This window comes from Canis lupus, chromosome 13, assembly GCF_048164855.1.
Source record: "Canis lupus baileyi chromosome 13, mCanLup2.hap1, whole genome shotgun sequence".
Classification (NCBI taxonomy): domain Eukaryota; kingdom Metazoa; phylum Chordata; class Mammalia; order Carnivora; family Canidae; genus Canis; species Canis lupus.
Window position 1 is genome coordinate 20,846,443 of NC_132850.1, and position 13,332 is coordinate 20,859,774.

The following is a 13,332-nucleotide window of genomic DNA, read 5'->3' on the forward strand; positions in this document are numbered from 1 at the left end:
CAGTATTTCTGCACTTACCATTTTATTAGTTTCAACTATGCACAAAATTCTTTTTAGAGACATGAAGAAATGTTTAAATTTAGAAATAATATGGTTTAGTTTTTTCTTTACAAGTTACAATTTTTAAAGTAATCTCTACATCCAGTGTGGGGCTTGAACCCACAACCCCAAGATCCAGAGTCACTTGCTCCACCAACTGAGCCTGTCAGATGCCCCTTTCCTTTACATTTTAATTCATGTTTCTACATGTGTAATTATATCTTTCCACAAGTCTCTAAAAAATGTGAAATTTACATATACACATCTTTAAAATTATGGATTTCACTGTTTTGATATCACATTAACAAATAGTTAATGAATAAATAACTAGAGAATATACCTACAATGAGGATTCCATTCAGTATTTTGGATTTTTTAAAACTATTTTTTATTATTATTAAAGTATAGTAAATGTTCTGAGTCACTATTGTGCATTCTTGCATTATATATTGATTTATAGCACATTTAAGTAGCAATTATTCTCACTGCTGCAAAGTGCTTGTGCTCTGCTCACTCAACATGCAAACATTTTAAATTACAGTACATTAAGATGTCAATGACAGAAGGGAACATTCTAAAAATAAAGTGATTTTTAAGCATTTTATAAAATGACTAACTCCTCTTTTACCAATGAGGATATATTCTACATTCCTTCAAATGCTTCTTAAAAACTTAAAACTTAAAAACTTTTATGAAACAAAGAGACAAACTTCTGATTATTCTATATTGGTGAAATACTGTCTATACTGATTATTCTATATCAGGAAATACTGTCTTCCTGATTCTTTAGCGTTTTCTACCATAGAATTAGACTTGTGTTTCAGGCAAGAATGAATCTTGCTATGTACAAAGATAAATTAATATGATCTTCTTGATGACTTTTTCATTTCCATTTTTGCCTAAAGCACTACATTGATCGGATACTTTTTTTTTAAGGATTTTATTTTCTTTATTTGAGAAAGAAAGTGAGGGGAGGGGCAGAGAGGGTGAGGGAGAAAGGCAGCAGACTCCCCTCTGAGTTCGGAGCCTGACACTCATGATCCTGAGATCTCAACCCTGAGATCACAACCTGAGCAGAAACCAAAGGTTGGCTGCTTAACCAACTGTGCCACCCAGGTGCCCCTGATCAGATGATATATTTAGCCAAGACTTACAGTGATTGTCAATTCTCATTCATGGAATGAAGGAAATGGTCAGAAAGTTCCCCGACTGTGTGTCAATAAAATGAATTTGCCACTTCTTTGCCCCCAACATAGCCTGAAGTGTGTGAGCCAGGAATTTCAATACCATTTTGAGGCTTTGAAGTTTAATATATTTGATAAAACACCTCCTGTTTCTGGATGGGTAATGAAAATATTGTTTTAAGGTAAGTCTGATCCTTGGTGAGCCCAACATTTTGGGTTGCCTTACTCAGAGAAGAGCTTTTTAATTTATTCTTTCAACAAGTATTTATTGAGTGCCTACAATGGGATGGATGCTAGAGGTATATCAATGACCACGACAAAACTGGTTCTCTTTGCTCTGTTTCAACCTAGAGGGAAAGGGATATGGTGAGACAGGATGTAAGAGAAGGAAAACAGCTCACATTAACTGGGCATCTCTCTGTGCTACTTACTGTCCAGGTGTGATCACATTTAAACCTCACAGCAACCCCATGAAGAAGGTATTTTTGTCATTATCCACATTTCACTGATGAAGAACTGAGACTTAGAGGAATATCTAACTTGCTCAAGACTGAAGGGCTCATGAACAGCAGAGCAAGGAATTTAACTCCAGTTTTGCCTGAATTAAAACTCTATCCATTTAAGTACTATGCCCAAATGCCTCTGTTATCTCATGGTGATAATTACCACTGAAAGAAAAAAGATTGTTTTCCTTATTTGAAAATAAAATTTTCCATCATATTGAGTTAAAGCACTTTCTCTATGGGTTTGGCAATCCAATTAGACATCCTTGGGCCTGAGTCCTATCCTTTCTTACTGGTAGAAAGTGGGCTGTCATCTTAAAATAAGCAAACCAGAGTGGCCTCTGTGTGTCTGTGTCTGTATACACCATTTTTTCCATATATATGGGAAATTAGTCCACAACATATGGAGAATTTCAGCAAAGAGATAAAAAGTTTAAAAATTTCAGCAAAGAGATAAAAAGTTTTAAAAAAATGAAATGCTAAAAATGAAGATATGATATTAACTACAAAGAATTCATTTCATGGGCTTAAAAGCAGTCTGGACATAGTAAATAATCACTGAACTGGAAGACATTTGGGCCAACAGACATTACCCAAACTAAACCACAAAGAGAAGAGAGAGATAAAAACAGATTACAACATCTAAGACCTTTGGAACAATACTACTGATCTAAAACATGTAATTGGAGCCCAAGAAAGAGAGATGAAAGAGTCGGGAGTTTCCAGTAATTTTCCAAAATATTTTTAAAGACATTAACTCAACAGAACCAAGAAGCTCAGCAAATGACAAGAAAGATAAATACAAGGAAAACACACATATCTATATTATAGTCAAACCACAACATCTTTAAATTACCAAAAGTAAAGTCAACCTATACTATACTCTAATGGTTCTTTAAAAAGAAATACAAAATAAAGACATTTTCAGATAGATATAAGATGAGAGAGAATTTGCTGACAGCTGACCTAAACCATAAGAAATACCAAAAGAAATTCTTTGGTCTAAAGGAAAAATGATACTCGATAAAAGCTGGGTCAGCAGGAAGAAATAAAAAGCACCAAAAGGCTTAATATATCTTTTTAATATTCCTTATTTCATATAATATTATATGTTACATATATCTTATATGTGCTTACGTAGATAATAGATAACAGAGACAGAGACAGAGATAAAGACAGATTCCTGTAACCTGCAAAAACTGGCAGGAAAAAAAAGGGTCCCGCTTAGAGGGACAAGGAAAAACACCAAAATTTATGGAACACCACCTAGAGTGGTATGGAGTCTTCATGCATGCAATGTAGGCATCGGCAAGGGCGCCCGCACCCTGCAATCCCAAGTTCCAGATATGATTGGCCCAAACCTTCCATCTCCATTCCCTGAATTCTTTCTATTCTCTGCATGTTTGTGTCTATTCTTTTATCTCTCTGTGACTTTAATGCAAGCCAGGGCACATAGTACCTGCTCTGTTCCCCTCTTCCAACCCAAAGTGGTTTTGAAATATAAGATTGTATCAGGTAGCAGAAATTTTACTGAAGATAGAAACCTGCCATCCCACTTTGAACAACTGAACCTTTAGAACATTCTGTTGTAAATGTCTCACCGGTCTCTTCTTCTATGTACTAGGCCTCCATCCACCATCACATAAGCTTCTTTTTGCCTACCTTTCTGATCCTTTTCTCTCTCAAGAACTAAAGAAGAATTTTCTCATGTTCTCATACAGAGAAGCTTAGCCATCCCTCTCATTCATTGCTTTGGCTCCCATCAACATTCTTCCCTTCTTCGCAGAGGGACTTCACTGCATAGCTCCAGGGGCCTCACGGAGTCCACATCTATCTATATTATAGTCAAACCACAACATCATAGTCAGTCCACATAAATGGGGCTCCCGGGGCTCGTGTCATGCGCAGATTGAACAGCAGTGTGTGGCAGCCCTACCTCTGTTCTGTTAAGATATTTTGCTAATCAAAGACTGTTCCACTCTTAGCTATTATGCTAATAATCACCTATATTACATAAAAGACCTACAGAAACTTTTAGGAGATTGGAAAAAAAGATTGAATAAGTGGAAAAGCTATGCTATATACTTGAACAGGAAATCTAATGTAAAAAATGTCTACTCTTTCCAAATTACTCCTAGGTGTCATCAATTCTAATAAAGATACCAACAGATTTTTCTTTTCTTTTTTGGTACATGACAATTCTATAAAACATTTGAATAATTGCACAGAAGAGAATAGCAAAAATAAATCTTTTGGAAAAAAATAATGAGAATAAATATTAGACCTTATAATGATCATTAACACATGTAACCATCAGCTAATTAGCTAGTTTCCCATCAAGCTAGCTATCTTTGATCTATCTTTGGTGAACATTTGAAGCATCTTTCTTTTAATGACATCTTTCTCTTCTTCAGGAGAAGGGCATTACCCCCACTATGCATCCCGTATGGGTTTTGTGAGGTTGCCAATTATAGGACCCTGCCCCCTGGTCAAAAAGTGGACATGTACCATAGGCAGGATCAGAGAAGACTTCTCTTCTTGACCATAATGCTTGGCCCAGGGACAGGTAAATGACTCAAGTCACTCAGAGTTTTCCTTGGAAAAATCCAAAATGAAGCTGAGAAAATATATCCTCTTCTGAGAAAGATAACTGGGATGATATAAGCCCAAGGCTGCTGGCAGATATGTTTTCTGCAGTGCAAAAGGCCCATCTGTTACAGGAGAGAGTGAAGCCAAGCAGAAGGAAGTAAACATGAGAGATGGAATGAGTAGAAGGGAAAGTCCTGGAGGTATTAAGTCCCAGACTGAATCTCTGAAAATCCAGAATGCATCTGGTTCTGTAAGGTCTTCTCCATTCTCAATTTCTGTTTCTCTAGTTTATTTCTGATCATATAGCCAGAGATTTAGTTATAGAGCTACAGCAACAGGAAATATTTCACCTCACTCTGCCCACCTGTCTCTTGGTTACCACCCAAAGGAGGAAGAGAAGAGGCACACCCTGATTGGTCAGGATCCCAGACATGTTTTAAAGTTATGATTTGCTATGGGAGGATTTCACTCTAAGTTAATGGTAGTGGTTATGGTGATAATGGTAATGGTGGTGATAAGAATATTCAGAATTGTCAGGCACCTGGCTGGCCCAGTCAGTAGAACACGTAACTCTTGGTCTCAAGGTTGTGAGTTTGAGCCCAATGCTGGATGTAGAGATTACTTAAAAAAAAAAAAAAAAAAAAAAAAAGAATATTTGTCAACATTTTTTTTTTGAAAAAAAAAAAAGAATATTCCTATTTGCAATAATAGCAGCAGCAGTAGCTCTGCTCCTGGATGTGCCAGGAGGTTCCTGGATGCCCCGAAGTTTCTCTAGATGTTATTTGCCTCTGGGGCTAAAGTGTGAATCAGTTGCTCAGAAAAGTAGATTGTAGAGAAGCCATAATTGGTTTGGAATAATAGCATCTGAACAGACAAATGGCATGAATTATTTTATGCAAACTCTGTGGGAGTTTTACCATGGGTGCAGCTCTACAAAATTCTCCTTTACTAGAAACACTGGAGTTCCCCTTCTTTGGGGGAAATCTGAGCATGCTCCGCCTTACTTTCAGCTATCTGACTTCGACCGTGCATTTCTCTTGGTTCTCCTAGGTTGTGCAAGCATAAGGCTCCCTACACATGGAGACAGCAGAGGATTATCATTCTAACTCTTCCTGGCATGCTTTTCTGCCATCGCCCCGCCCCCCCCCGCCCCCCCGTCACTTCACTTGTATATTTTTATCCCCTCTCATTTTTAAAAAAAATTTTATAATTTTTAAAAATTTTTATTTATTTATGATAGTCACAGAGAGAGAGAGAGAGAGAGAGAGAGGCAGACACACAGGCAGAGGGAGGAGGCGGCTCCATGCACCGGGAGCCCGATGTGGGATTCGATCCCGGGTCTCCAGGATCACGCCCTGGGCCAAAGGCAGGCGCTAAACTGCTGCGCCACCCAGGGATCCTTTATCCCCTCTCATTTAGGGAGTTTGTAAAACTCTGTTGAGTGTTTCATCTGTCTCGAACATTCGTTCATTGATCCACCCATTTATTCCAATCTATATTTAACGAGTGCCTACTATGTGCCAATCATTATGCTAGTTGTACCCCAGGAACTTTTAACCTGGTAGGAAGACAGACATGGAAACACTTTAATAAACGATTGCTAAACCCAGTCCCAAGTACCAAGGCCTTGATATGGTTGGTCTAGCCACCTTCCCTCAGTAGCTCAGTGTTTCGTGCCCTTTCTTTCCTGTGTTATATACCCAGTCTCCTCCCGGGAGTATAACTGAGGGCGCTTAGTTCCACCTTCTAATCACAACCAATTCAAGCATCTCCTACCCTCCTTATTTCCTTGCTTACGAAACAGGGAAAGAATAAGTGCCCCATTTATAACATGTGATGCTTCCTCCATAGGCACACTGTGTAATACCAGAGCCCCTGGCCATAAGTCCAAAGAATCTGGGTTTTTCTGGGGCAGGGATAGGAAGTGGGGAAAATTATATATCTGTGATCTTGCAAATTACTTCCTACTGCTCTACCAACGGTGGCAATGGAAGGGCAGCGGAAGATGTAAACTTGAAGACAAGGGATTTCACTGTTAGCCAGTGAAAACAGAATTCCATGCAATGAACTTGCTTTCATAAAATAGGATTCAGTAGTTCATTTTTATTGGTATTTGTATTAATCTATTTGTACTCATTTAATCTATTAATGTAGATTAAAAAGTAACTAACCTTGGGCACAGTTGGTTGAGTGTCTAACTCTTGGTTTCAACTCACGTGGTGATCTCAGGGTGGGGATCTCAAGGCTGTGAGATCAAGCCCCGCCTCAGGCTCTGCGCTCATCGTGGAGAGCTTAAGATTCTCTTTTCCCTCTGCTTCTCCTCACCACGTTCTCTCTCTTTCCCTAAAAAGAAAAAAAAAAAAGTGACTAACCTTTAAATTTCACTTTTATATGCTTTTATTTGCTCTCGTACTTTATTGTCCTAAAATACCACCTACTATGACAGTGGCATGTAAGCTTTAATTAATTTTTTAATTTTATAGCGAAGTATAATTGCATTTTCTATTGTTTTATGAGTTGTGTTGTAATGCAAAATTGTGATTAAAAATTTATTATAAAACTATGTGTGTTGTATAAATAGAAGTAGTTGGGAAATAAAAAAAAAAATTACCCTGTTTTTTCCTCTCAAATTCTACTTCCCAGAAGCCACATCACTTTAAGGATGACTGATTTTTCTCCACAAATCCCATAAATGACACACACACACACACACACACACACACACCTTATAATTAGCGTTCACCACTAAACAATCTGTTCAATCATATAAATATTCATAGTTTTGATGTACTATGTAGTATGTTTAACTCTATTGAAGTACAATCAGAATAATTTTAGCTTTTTCACTATTACAAACACTGCTATAATAAATTTGTAACATATAATCTTGCCTGATTATGTGATATATCTCTAAGGCAGACTTCTAGAAGTGGAATCAATGGGTCAGTGAGTAAACATATTTGAAATTCAGACAGATACTAGGAAAATGCCGTTTAAAAAGGTTGTGCCCGCCTGTGCTCTCACCAGCAGCATGTATCTGAGAGTGCCTGTTTGTAACCTTTGCCAGTCCGGTAGTCAGCATGGTACAACATTGTTTTGTTAATATGCAGTTCTTTCATCATGAATGGGATCTAGCACCTTATCATATATTTATTAACCATTTGTATTTCTGTTTTTTTGAACTATATTCTTTTTGTGACTGGATTTTTTATATTGCAGATAATTTCCAAGAAGGTATATTATGTACATGTTTTTGTCATTAAATGACAAAATTATTTATTTGTTTATTTATTTATTTATTTATTTATTTATTTATTTATTTATTTTTTGACAAAAATTTTTAAACCATATCATTAACATTAGACATAGATGCCAGGGTCTTATATAATGAAATGCTGACTTTTGATATGAGGAAAAGATACCCAATCCATCTGGGTCCCTGGGACCTTCCTCCTTCCCACATTGCAGAGCACCAGTGGGTTTGCATTTGCAGCGTTGTTTTACAGTATGGGTGGATGATAGTCTCAGACATTCACATCCTCTTTACACAGCTGCACAGCATGGTTTTTGTCGTCTCAAAAACTGTAGCTCAAAAATACAAAAATTGTAGAGGATGGGCTAATTCCATGCCAACAGCACACAAAGGTTTTCAGAGGTTATGTGAGAAGGAGGTAACGAGACAGCATGACTATGCCATGTGTCGCACTAGAGAGAGGAGCTTGGCCTAGCTCTCAGGTGCACCTGTGGAAGACACAGGGGACAGGAGTTGAATGCAAAGAAGATTCTAGTCCTGGGGTGAGATACTGGGACGCCACACAAAGATTAAGCAAAGGACCTATTTGTCTTTGTTTAAATTCAGTTTAAGTAGCTCGCTAACATGGGGACACCCTTGAGCAGAACAAACCAGCTGTTTTTGTTTGTTGGTTGGTTGGTACTGGTGCTTTTTGGTGGCAAGCTCAGGTCCTGACTCAAATGAGTTCAGGCTAAAAAAGAATTCACTAGTTTATGTGAAAGGAAGTTGAGAATTAACTATTTTCAAGCATCAGTGAGTTCAGGGCCGTCCCTTATTTCTGGCTCTGGCCTGCCTTTCTCCACATGGGCTCCTTACCCCATGGGCTTTTCCTATGGTCACCAACAGCAGCAAGGTTTTACCTAACAAATGTCAGGTGATTTCTTAAGTGCTGGCAATATAAACATGAGTGAGAAGACATTATCCCTGTTATTTTTTTTCCATTTAATAAAAATTTATTATTAATTCCATTTTTAGAGAATTCATCTCCCTTCCCTTAAACAGCTAATTCCTTCTCTTCTTGGACTATTTTTGTTCTCTTCTCACCTATAACCTCTCTAGTAAATTCCAAAGTATATACAGTTTTTTACCTTTTCACTTGGATATTTCATTTCAACTTGCACAAGAATATAATTTTTTTTTTTGGTAAGAATATAATCTTTATATTTTTATTGATGGTTGCCCATTTGTCCATTGATTCAATATTTTCAGTTGTTTGGGGTTTTTTTAAGAACAGTTTTAGGTTCGCAGCAAAATTCCCATATACCCTCTGCCGCAACATGCCATACAACTTCCCCTATTTATCAACACCTGGCACCAGAGTGGGACAATTGTTACAACTGATGAACCTACATTGACGTATCATTATCACCCAAAGTCTATAGTTTACATTAAGCTTCACTCTTGGTGTTGTGTATTCTATGGGTTATTACACATAAAGATGATATCCATCCATCATAATAGTATCACACAGAGTATTTTCAACACCTCTGTGCTTTGCCTGTTCATCCCTTACCAGCCCCCAACCCCACAATCTCTGACAACCACTGACCTTTTTATTGTCTCCATAGTTTTGCCTGTTCCAGAACATCATATAATCATATCATATGTAGCCTTTCCAGATTGGTTTCTGTAACTTAGTAATATGCCTTTAACAGTCTTCCATGTTCTTTTCATGCCTTGATAGCTCTTTTTTTTTTTTTTTTTTTCCCAGCCCTGAATAAAATTCCATTGTCTGGAAGTACATTTACCTATTGAAGGACATCTTGGTTGATTCCAACTTTGGCTATTATGAATAAAACTGCTGTAAATATCAATGTGCAGGTTTTTGTGTGACATAAATTTTCAACTCCTTTGGATAAATACCAAAGAGCACAATTGGTGGATCATATGGTAAGAGTTTAGTTTTGTAAGATATGAACAAACTGTCTTTTTTCTTTTTTTTTTAGTATTTTATTTAAATTCAATTAAAACTGTCTTTCAAAGTAGAGGTACTGGGGTGCCGGGGTGGCTCTGTTGTTTAAGCTTCTGCCTTCAGCTCAGGTTGTGATCCCAAGGTTCTGGGATCAAGCTTGCATTGGACTCCCTGCAGAGCTTCTCTGTCTTCTTCTGCTCCTTCCCACTACTCGTGTTCACTCTCAAATAAATTTTTAAAAAATCTTAAAAAAAACAAACAAAAACCGAATTAAAGATACCAGTTTGCATTCCTACCAGCAAAGAATGAGGGTTTTTGCTGTTCCACACCCTACCCATTGTTGGCTATTGTCAGTGTTCCAGATATTGGCTATTCTCATAGGTGTGTAGTGGTATTTCACTATTGTTTAATTTGCATTTCACGGATGACATATGATGTGAAGCATCATATGCTTGTTTGCCATCTGTGTATCTTTGGTGAAGTGCCTATTAAGATTTTTGGCCTATTTTTTTTTATTTTTTATTTATTTATTTATTTTTATTTATTTATTTTTATTTTTTATTTTATTTATTTATTTTTAAATCAGGTTGTTTGCTTTCTTATAGTCAAATTTTAAGACTTCTTTGTTAATTTTGTTTTTTTTTTTTTTTTTTTTTTAAATTTTTTTATTTATTTATGATAGTCACAGAGAGAGAGAGAGAGAGAGAGGCAGAGACACAGGCAGAGGGAGAAGCAGGCTCCATGCACCGGGAGCCCGACGTGGGATTCGATCCCGGGTCTCCAGGATCGCGCCCTGGGCCAGAGGCAGGCGCTAAACCGCTGCGCCACCCAGGGATCCCTCTTTGTTAATTTTGGATAACAATCCTTTAATATATATGTTTTGCAAATATTTTCTCCTAATCTGTGCCTTGTCTTTTTTTTTTTTTCCTTTTTAGAGATGGGGAGGGAGAGAGATGGGAGATGGGCAGAAGGAGAGGGAGAGAGGGAGTCTTAAGCAGGCTGCATGCCCAGCACAGAGCCAGGCACAGGACTGGATCTCACAACACTGAAATCATGACTTAGTCCAAAATCAAGAATCAGATGCTTAGCTGACTGAGCCATCCAGACACCCCTCTTCTCATTGTCTTGACATTGTTTTTCACAGAGCCAAAGTCTTTAATTCTAATGAAGTCTAGCTTATCCATTTCTTTTATGGACCATACCTTTGGTGTTGTATGTAAAAAGTTATCACCATACTCAAGGTCATCTAGGTTTTCTCATCTAGGTTTTCTCATATATTACCTTTTAGGAGTTTAATAGTTTTGCATTTTCCATTTAAATCTGTGATCCATTTTGAGTTAATTTTTGTGAAGGGTGTAAGGCTGAGTCTAGATTCACTTTTTTGCACGTAGATGTCCAGTTGTTTCAGTACCATTTGTTGAAAAGACTAACTTCTCCATTGTATTGCCTTTGCTCTTTTGTCACAGATCAGTTAACTGTATATATTTGGGTTTATTTCTGGGCTATTTTGTTTCTTGATATATTTGTTTAGTCTTTTGCTAATACCGCACTCTTGACTTCTGTAACTTTATAGTAAGTCTTGAAGTTGGATAGCTTCAGTTCTCCAATTTTGTCCTTTTCTTGCAATATTGGCTGGTTATTCTGGGTCTTTTGTCTCACCATATAAGCTTTAGAATTAATTTGTCAATTTTCATAAAATAAGTTACTGGGATATTTATCGGGATTCCATTGGATTTATATATCAAGTTGGGAAAAACTAATATCTTGACAATATTGAATCTTCCTTTCTATGAACATGGAATATCTCTCCACTTATTTAGTTATTTTTGTTCTTCAGAGTTTTGTAGTTTTTCCTCATATAGATTTTGTACATATTTTGTTAGACTTATACTGAAGTGTTTTATTTGGAGGGTCTGCTAATGTAAATTATATTGTGCTTTTATTTTCAGATTCCACTTGTTCATTGGTGGTATATACAAGATGATTGATTTATATATATATTAATCTTGTATTTCAGTAACTTGCTATAATCAATTGTTAGTCACAGGGCTTTTTCTCTTTTTCTTTTTTTTTTAAAGATTTTATTTTAGGGATCCCTGGGTGGCGCAGCGGTTTGGCTCCTGCCTTTGGCCCAGGGCACGATCCTGGAGACCCGGGATCGAATCCCACATCAGGCTCCCGGTGCATGGAGCCTGCTTCTCCCTCTGCCTATGTCTCTGCCTCTCTCTCTCTCTCTCTGTGACTATCATAAATAAATAAAAATTTAAAAAAAATAAAAAAAAGATTTTATTTTATTTATTTATTCATGAGAGACACAGAGAGAGAAGGAGGCAGAGACACAGGCAGAAGGAGAAGCAGAGAAGCAGGCTCCATGCAGAGCCCAATGCGGGACTTGATCCTGGGACTCCAGGAGCACACGCTGAGCTGAAGGCAGGCACTATACCACTGAGCCATCCAGGGATCCCTCACAGGGCTTTTTTTTATTGTTGATTCTTTTGGATTTCCTACATAGATGATCATGCCATCTGCAAAAAGACAGTTTCATTTCTTCCTTCCCAATCTGTGTACCTTTTATTTCATTTTCTTGTCTTACGGTATTAGCTAGTACTTCCAGTATGATGTTAGAAAGGTGTGGTGAGAGGGAATATCCTTGCCTTATCCTTATCTTAGTAGGAAAGCTTTTAGTTTCTCACCATTAAGTATGAGCTGTAGATTTTTTGTAATTTTTTAAATCAAGTTAAGGAAGTTCACCTTTACCCTTAGTTTACTGAGAGTTTTTATGATGAGTGGGTGTTAGGTTTTGTCAAATGCTTTTTCTAAATCTGTTGATATGATTATGTGATTTTTCTTTTTTGGCTTGTTGACATGATGGATCACATTAATTGATTTCCTAATGTTGAACTAGCCTTGAATACCTAGGACAAATCCCACTTGGTTGTGGTACATAATTATTTCTATACATTGTTGGATTTAATATTTTGTTGAGGATTATTGCATCTATGTTCATGACAGATATAGGTCTATAGTTTTCTTTTTTTATAGTTTTTATAGTTTTTCTTTTCTTTTTTTTTAAATAGTTTTTTATAGTTTTTCTTGTAACATCTTTGTCTAGTTTTGATATTAGGGTAATGCTGTCTTTACAGAATGAGTTAGAAAGTATCTATTCTGCTTCTATCCTCTGAAGAGATTGTAGAGAATTGGTATAACTTCTTCCTCAAATGTTTGATCAAGGTAAAATTTTAAAGTACAGTTTTCTTTAAAGACTTATGTATTTATTTATGAGAGACACAGAGAGAGGCAGAAACACAGAAAGACAGAGAAGCAGGCTCCTCACAGGGAGCCCGATGCTGGACTCAATCCCCCGACCCAAGATCACACCCTGAGCCTAAGGCAGACGCTCAATGGCTGAGCCACCCAGGCCTCCCTTAAAGTACAGTTTCCATTTGAAAATTACATACTAGCATAGAGTAAAAAAGAGCTCAAATCTTAAGCAGGTATCCTGAATAATTGTCATAGGAAAATGAAGTGCTAGGTCACCTAGAAACCTGTCCTGGGCATTGTGTTAGGTGTTACACATACACACACACACACACACACACCTATATGGATAAATAAATACACACCCATTTCTTTTGTTTAAAATTTAAAATTTCAATCTTCATATAATTTTAGACCTTTGTTTCAATAACTATGTAACAGTTATTCCATATTTCTATGTGGAAATAGAAAATTTCCACATATCCTTCACCTAAGATTCCTCAAATATTAATACTTTATTACATTTTCTCTTGAGACTTTCAGACATGATGGTCC

General features: G+C 36.9%; 1 long non-coding RNA gene across 3 annotated transcripts in view; it reads right to left on the bottom strand.

Annotated features, from left to right (window-relative positions):
* The window catches only part of LOC140602783 (uncharacterized), a 69,991-nt gene that overhangs the window by 32,559 nt on the left and 24,100 nt on the right, over positions 1-13,332 (bottom strand). For all 3 annotated transcript variants that reach the window (XR_012005689.1, XR_012005690.1, XR_012005688.1), the window contains exon 3: positions 6,487-6,658. This is a non-coding gene — a long non-coding RNA (uncharacterized lncRNA). The remainder of the gene's footprint in view (positions 1-6,486; positions 6,659-13,332) is intronic.